Here is a 9015-nt window from a genome sequence, read left to right as displayed (position 1 = left end):
AAAAGTGGCACTGGCCAAAATAGAAGCACTGCCGCAGTTTTGGCCATATTCTTAAGTTTGGTTTCTATTTTGGCCAATCACGTGTATTTCTTATGTGAGTGGCCAAATTAGAAACACCCTGGCCAAAATAGATATATGGGAGCTGATTTTTTAAGGAAATATATTTTTTTCTTCCAGTTTTTAATCGAAATGTGTGGTTTTCACAGCTGTAATCATCATATTGTATTAGGATCTACTAGTAAAAAATAAATTTACGCCAATTTAGATCGCAACAGGCCAAAACTCCGGACTGGCCAAAACTGAAGCTTCTACCCTAGTATCAACTTGAAGTGTACAGAAAACAAACTAATTTGAAAGATATTTAAGGTATTTAAACAAGAGAAGTCTTATGAGATGTTTTTGTACAGCCCTCGTCGGGGTAATTTGGCCAACAATTTTAAATTTTATTTTTCTAATTTACTATTTCATTTTCATTTTCATTTTCATTTTGCAGCATTTGGTGGGGCAATGAGAGCGCAAGTCAGTCCAAAGCCGATGATAAGGAGGGGTAATGGCTGAATAGTCTTTGCTGACCACATAAACGCCATGGGATAGGAAAAGGGTATTTTGGTGTGGGATTAGGGTTGGTGCAGACTTGACGATATCAATGCTATTCAGATGCAAAATAATGTTAAGGCTCAATAGTGAATCGCATACCTTCCAAAACCAAAAAACAATAATCCACAAAATACCAAGCAAGTCATAGAAAGAAAAAGCGCCCGATTGTTTATTTTGTCAATTATAACAAACGGAAACTTTTACCCTCTCCGACCAGTCACCCCGGAAAAATGTCCCTTCAGTTCTGGAAAATATATTATCCTCAATTGGGGTTTTAAATTTTAAAAAATGTATTGTTTTTTTGATTTTATATGAAAGAGCACCTTTTTCTGAGCCACTGTGTTTTTTTTTCAGATTTTTAGCACTTTATTTTGATACCAAAAATCCATTTCAAAGAGACTTTTTTGAAATCACCTTTTGACAGCTGGACAACTGCTTGACAGCTCCGCCCAGTACAAAATACAACGAGGGGTGATTCGACAAATCGCTCCCATACAAACTTCAAATTGATTTTAAAATAGGTTCCCGGGCACCAAAATTCTTGAAAATTTGGATTTCGACTTAGTTTCGCATGTAGATTCAGAATATGGAATTATCTCAACAGCGCTAAAAAAGCCAATTAAGCCTTTAATCGAATTGTCCGCGTGGTCTTGTAGTACCCCTGCTAGGTAAGAATCAGTCATTGCCATACATATTAAATGCTAGACATGACCCCATGGATAGCATTTGCATATGTAAAAGCTTTGCTGATGTGACTTTCCTATTAGGCAATTCTCTCATCTCATGTTTGTCTTCAAAACCTTATCAAGCTTAGAAAATTGAAGTTGATAAACAATACATTACAAGGTTCGAATTCCCATAGAATGAGATCATTCATTCGCACTACAACACCATAGGAGATAATACCACATTGGCTGATTACAGTACAAATGTGAAAAATCTCCCTTTTCCCCCTATCCGCAACCCGGGGACGCGCCCTGTTGGATTTCGAAAGCCTCGGAGAATATTACAAACCTTCAATGGCATTCCCATAAACTAACCCACATTGCCCATTCAGGGGTCTGACTGGGCCTATTACCCTCCCTCAGTTTGTAATATTCTCTCCAACTTGGAATTATATTTTCCCGGCACATAAATGACTTCGACAAATGTTCGATATATGTACTATGCAGCGTCATGATCAGTATAACTATATCAGATGACTTGGAGATCTGATTCTTACAGAATTGTTTGCCATTGATTATACATTCAGCTATTCTAATCATTACTGCAAAGGCCATCGACCACATGCCTGAAATCAAAGCTTCCTGGAAGATATAATTCAAGCCCAGGGATTTTATTTTTCTAATTTACTATGAGATTAAATTACTTCGTTCTAATGTTTCAATCGCTTCAATATCAGGCCAGTATTGGAGGTCCTAGGTGGATTTTCAAAAATTACTAGATTTTAGGTGATTTTCCAGTGGTGCTCAAATTGCCTCATTAGCCAAATTACCCCGACTACCCCTATTCATTTTTTTTTGTTAGGATGGAAACATTCTAGCTTTAATAGGTGGCAGCTGTTAATCTGGTTTTTGTAGACAAACACGTTTCTATTTCTTTAAGGCCCCGAGTACACGAGGTCAAATGTTTGACAAGAAATGAACTGAGACTGTGACACTAATGAAAATTCGATCGTAACAAACCAGATGTTTTAGCTAGCACTGACTTATTTCTGGTCAAATATTAGATCCTGTGTAGGTACTAGGATTGCGCCGTCTTTTGCGTGTGTTGGAGAAACACATATAATCAGAGCTCCAGTCGAAAATTCTATCTGACACGTCCGGATCTCGTCGCACAACCGTGAGTGTTTCTTTTTCTTTTCCGGCTTGCATGACCAGACGGTAGACGACAACAAAACTTAGCTCTCTTCCGGTCAGCAATGGAGCAATGGATGGATGCACATGGGTTTAGTGAGCTCGTTCCATGCAGTGACGGTGCTTTCAAAAATGGGTCCTCCTCTCCTCTTCTTGGCGTAACGTCCTCTCTGGGACAAAGCCTGCTTCTCAGCTTAGTGTTCTATGAGCACTTCCACAGTTATTAACTGAGAGCTTCCTCTGCCAATGAACATTTTGCATGTGTATATCGGGGTGCGCCATATTAAATACGGTCGCCATATATAGGCCCATATAGCCGAGGCGGTAAACGCACGGGTATTCAGCATGACCATGCTGAGGGTGACGGGTTCGATTCCCGGTCGGTCCAGGATCTTTTCGTTAAGGAAATTTCTTTGACTTCCTTGGGCATAGAGTATCTTCGTGCCTGCCACACGATATACACATGCAAAAATGGTCATTGGCAGAGGAAGTTCTCAGTTAATAACTGTGGAAGTGCTCATAGAACACTAAGCTGAGAAGCAGGCTTTGTCCCAGAGAGGATGTTACGCCAAGAAGAAGAAGAAGATGTAGAATTCTGCTTGTATTATCAACGCATCCCTTGGCATTTGCCCATCTGCGTTTATGGGCCAAACGCTAAACGCCCCAGCTACAACTGATGGGTAGGCACAATTGTCCCGCCCACTGGTATTTTACAGATAGTTGTAGACAGTGTTGCAAAAATTTTTCTTATTCATTTGAACACTAACCAACAAATCTTTTCAGTTATTTTTCCTTCCATTTATGTTCAAAACAATTTTATTCAATCAGCGCACCTATACAATGAGAAGCGAATCTTTGTCAATTGAATAAATTGTTACTCGAACGAGTAGCTGGGCACGACACACGAAAAACCCTGCAAAATTCCGCCAGGCTGAAAAAAATAGCGAATGTGGGGTCAAAGTCGGGTCAATTTTTATCGAATGTTGGGCCACTGTCGGACAACTATTGGGTCCATGTTGGGTTTGGTGGTCAAAATAAAAATAGGTGAATGATGGTAAAAGCTTTAAACAAGTTTTGCTTCCTAGCTGGAGCTCAATTGAATGATAGGGTCTGGGACCATTTGGGCAGGAGCACCTATTTTGGGCACTTGCTGCTATAACTCAGTCAATTTCAAACCGATTGACTTGAATTTTTGTTCATGGCTAGATACTGTGCGTATCTGATAGTGTCTCAAAAATCAAGTCAATCGGTTCAAATATGACTGAGTTATAGCAGCAAGTGCTCCTGCCCAAATGGTCCCAGACCCTACGTGCCTTGACCGATGCTGGAGCTGATATCAGTTGAATGATCAGAGGCTATTCAATTGATATTCCGATAATAAATGAAAAAATGAGTGGTTACCATTCTCAATTTCAGCTCTAAATGTCGGTTGGTACTGACACTTCGCAGCACTGTGTAGGTTGCATGTGTAGATGTGAGTATTGGTGCATGTGTTGGTGTATTATACGAACCAGCTCTTTCTATTGCATTTGAGATGCTAGTTCTTTTTTTTTTTTATCTTTCTTTCTTTATTAGGAGCAGGGAAAAGCCCACTTGAGTAGAGCAACATTTAGCCCATCCTCAAATGGGCGCAAAACCTCCTCATCTTTTGTATCAACAGATATTACATAGTTTCCAAATGATACAATTTTTCTTACTTCTAATATTAATATAAAACATTACTTAAACTAGTGACTAAAATACAATGGATTGCTTAAGAGGCTAACAGAATTTGGACATATTTTTTCCGGAGAACACAACGGGATAAATTAAAATCGAACTCGGAGGAACATCGGTTGAACAGGCGGACCATACTATTGAGAGGTTCATTGTGAGCATAATTAGTGCGGGCATTCCTTAGAAATAAGAAGGATCTGGTTCGAAGGTTGCGGTAAGGAATGCTGAAGTTCAGCTGTGATAACAAACGAGGGCAATCAATTTTAGATTGTAGAAGATCAGAGATAAAGAGAGTTTTTGAAACATCACGACGTACACTTAAAGACTCTAGCCCAATAAGTTTGCAACGGTCAACGTAGCTCGGTAAATCATGAGGGTTGCTCCATGGAAGATGACGCAAAGAGAAACGCAGAAACTTACGCTGAATTGACTCAATGCGGTTGATGCTATTTTGATAATACGGCGCCCAGACAACCGAAGAGTATTCTAGAATTGACCTAACTAGCGCACAGTATAGAGCTTTTAGGCACTGAATGTTTTTGAAATGTTTAGCTATACGGAACATAAAACCTAGTGTTCTGGATGCCTTAGAGGTTACATAAGAGATGTGTTCTTTAAAGGTCAACTTGGAATCTAGTAGCACACCTAAGTCCTTGATCACACTATCTCTCTTAAGAATTACAGATCCAATTTTGTAATCAAAAACAACCGGAGCAAGTTTGCGGGAAAAGGAAATCACGGAACACTTGGAGGCGTTTAAGTCCATGCGGTTTGTATCACACCAAGCGGAAAACACGTCCAGTTGAGATTGAAGGAAAGTAGCATCTTGATTGTCGTTGACAACCCAATACAATTTAAAATCGTCCGCGAAAGAAAGTTTAAAAGACTGGAGTTGCAGATTGATGTCGTTCAAATAGACTAAAAATATTAGGGGTCCTAAATGGCTGCCTTGTGGTACCCCGGAAGAAACTGGAAAATAATTCGAGATAGTATCACCAATTTTGATAGCCATTTCGCGGTCACATAAATACGATTGTAGCCAACTGAGAAAAGATCCTGAGAAACCAAGACGCGCAAACTTAGCAATCGCAATCCGGTGGTTGATTTTATCGAATGCAGCTGAAAAGTCTGTGTAAATGGCATCTATTTGATGGCCCTTCTGCAAAGACTTAGCGATGAATGACGTGTAGAGAACCAGGTTGGTGTTTGTGGACCGTTTCGGCATGAAACCATGTTGATGCTCGGAAATGAAGTGATGGCAATTGTGAAGGAGAAAGGCATACACTACCTTCTCAAACAATTTTGCTGTGGCGCAGAGAGCAGCTATACCTCGATAATTACTAACTTCCTGCTTGTTACCTTTCTTAAAAACTGGAAATACATACGACTTTTTCCAATGGTCAGGGAATATTCCAAATTTAAGCGACATGTTGAAGAGCAAAGCTAGAGGAAGGGATAAACTACTGGAGCACTTTTTCAAAATATATGCAGGAATCCCATCTGGACCGGAACTGGTTGAAAATTTCAAGGATGAGCATCAAACTAATATTTTATAAATCGGATCATCTATGCAATAGAAATAATTAAATATTCGAAAAATATCGGTTTTTCCGTGACTTTCTAGCAGAACTGGTCTGGCCGCACAAGTTTTTCATATACCATATTCTCAGGTTCAGCTTCTAAAATTAGCTGTAGGCGATAGAATTTAGATATGACTAAATGAATTTTTCAACACTGCATATGCTGAATTTTACGTATACGCAGTACAAAAAGTTTTCGTTCACAGGTTTGGGCGTGGCAAGGCGTTTAAAATGTGCAAAAGTGATCGGACAGCGGTACTCCTTGGATTTACACGCGTGCCGCTGTCCGATCACTTTTGCACATTTTGAAAGGCTTGCCACGCCCAAACCTGTGAACGATAACATTAAGTACAAAATATTATACGTAAAATTCAGCATATTAGTAGTTCCGTGTCAAAAATTGAACTCAATCCATCGACTAAAACCAAAGTTATAGCATCCCAAACCTGGCCGCGTGGTTATTCGTCTATACAAAAAATTTTATGAGGGTGCTGCCAGCCCCATAGAAGAGTTGGCACGAAATTCGTCAATATTCTATTTTATTGTCGGGCCGCCACCAAACCGGACTTCGCACAATCAAGTCGCGACGCGACCCAACTCGCGCCATTTTTTAATCATGTCAAATGTAATGCGCATCCTTCCCGTTGTTGTCAGCAACACAGCGCACTAGATGCGAAACAGTTGCGACACTTGTTGACCAAGAAAATTGCAATTTTTGATTGAATGTCGGTCTTGATTCCAACCGGATAGACAATATAGTGCTTTATTATTTATTCGTAATAGATTCTTCAGTACTCCTATTAGAATTGCTTCAGAAATTTCTGCTTGAATTCCTCTAGAAAATCTACCGGAGATCCATCTAGAGATATCTTCAAAAAATCTATGGATGCCTCAGTAATATCTCAAGAAATTAATCAAATAATTAATCTAAGAATTCTTCAGGAGATCTCTCTAGGATTTCTCTATGGTTACCCTACAGAGTTTCTTCTATGTTTTTTTCGGGAGCTCTTCTTGGGATTCATCCAATGTTTCCTCTTGGTATTTTGCAGCATTTGGTGGGGCAATGAGGCAATGAGTGCGCAAGTCAGTCCAAAGCTGATGATAAGGGTAATGGCTGAATAGTCATTGTTGACCACACAAACGCCATGGGAAAGGAAAAGGGTATTTTGGTGTGGGGTCAGGGAGTTGGTACAGACTTGACAATGACAACATCAGTTTTAGCCAGCTGCAAAATGTTCAAAATTATTACAAAATTCGGCTGACAAGTACCATGAGATTACAATATATGTATGTACTACACTGAAGTTTTTTTTTTACGACGGTAACCGGTACCGCGTAAAAAACCGCGTTATTTAAAAAAACCGTCGTAAAAAAACCGCGTTATTTTAAAAAAACGTCGTAAATGTTGGGGGATGCGGTTCGTGGGTTGAGTTTACCTTTTCCGTTGTATCCAGGGTCCTACGCTGTGTTCCACTTGAAGAAATCACTTTTCTTTCTCACCAAAATCCAATCCTTCTTCACACAGTCCTTTCAAGCCCTTCTTAACCACTTTCACTAATCCTTGGTCCTTTTCTATAGTCCTTTCCTTCCAATAATAACTTACACTTGTTTCTTCTAATCAAAACCACTTTATTACGTCCAATTAAACTATGACTTTTTATTCTTCATCAAAACTACGCGCGCGTATGCTTTGCCGTCTTTATTAGTTGGCTATCGGTTGGCTACTAAATCTACTGTCCAGTTCATGTAGATACTGACCGTTTTCGTCTCACTTCGTGTGTTTTGTGTGTATTGTTCGTGTAATGGTTACAATAGTACACTCAGCGAAGTAAACTACCGAAATTCATCAAAATACCTTATGAAATTTAGCCATAACTGTAAAGTATGGATGCTATAAGAATACCTTATGAAAATTGAACATGCTCATTATGACCTAATTACATAAGATAAACTTATGAAAAGAGCAGAAAAATCACAAAATGATGCAGACTGGAATCGATCCATAAACGTCGAGATCACTGAGCTCGTGCCCAACCCACGCGGCTATCGGCGCTTAAGAATATCGTGTTGCTAAATGTGTATAAAAGCCAAACTGTGAGTCGATTCTGCGTCACAGACCGACCTTATGAAAATCGTTCTAGCCGTTATGAATTGTTTAAAGGCCATTTCATAAGTTAGACCTTATGATAATCTTAGGTTTATTTGCCTGAGTGTATGTGAAGTTCATGTAATAGGGCACTGCACTGTTTTGATTTTGTATGGGATTTTGACGTTTCATGGCCTTGTTGTTTACAAAATTTCTGTAAGAGTGAAAGAGAAGGGGAGAATTTCATGCAGTTCCCTATTTAGTGTACTTGTGGTTATTAGCGTGGGACACCAAAAGACATTTTACTCCTGTACACTTTTTGAGTTCCATTTTGGTCCCATAGCAACTGTGCAAAATTTCAGCTCGATCGGAGAGACTATATTTTAGCGCCAGCTATTTTAAGTTTTCATACGATTTACTATGGGGAAAATTACTTTTTCAAAGAAAAATCGCCACAGGTTGCCCCTTAACCCCTAAAAATAAATCGATGAATGATTTCTGTTGGAAATTTTACGAGGAACCAACCCTCCGAAGACCGCAAAGCGATATAAGGCCTGTGGAAAAAGTTATTGACTGAAAACCGAATGGCATGCCAACGCTGTTTAACATGTAAGGAATAACAATAAATAATAAAATCTCGTCATTTTATCGATCGGGGGAGGTTGAATAACTTTTTCCACAAACGTCGCATCGGTTTGCAGTCTTCAGAGGTCTGATTCCTCGTGAAGTTTTCTACAGAAATCATTCATCGACTTATTTTTAGCGATCTAGGGGTGACTCCTAGCGATTTTTCTTTGTAGAAGTGAAATTTCTCCATAGTAAATCGTATGAAAAACTAAGAATGGCGGGCGCTAAAATATAGTTTTTCCGATCGATCTGAAATTTTGCACAGTTGATATGGGACCAAAGTGGAACTCAAAAAGTATACAGGAGTTGGAGTTTTTCCATTTTTTGTATTTTCCCATATAAACCGTGTACCAGGCTAGTGGTTATGTGTATTACAGTAACGTTAGGGTAGTACAATTTCTAACTTTTTGTATGTTCAGTTTAAGTAGGATTTCAAATTAGAATATTAACAAATTACTAACAACTAACAGTAAAAAAAGTCAAAAAAATCAAGTTATGTTGGATGTCATCGTCACTATTTTGCGCGTGTTTTTGAAATAACTTGTTTTTTTTT

Source organism: Aedes albopictus, chromosome 2, assembly GCF_035046485.1.
Source record: "Aedes albopictus strain Foshan chromosome 2, AalbF5, whole genome shotgun sequence".
Taxonomy (NCBI): domain Eukaryota; kingdom Metazoa; phylum Arthropoda; class Insecta; order Diptera; family Culicidae; genus Aedes; species Aedes albopictus.
The sequence above is the reverse complement of the archived record's forward strand: the minus strand, read 5'-3'. Positions refer to the sequence as shown.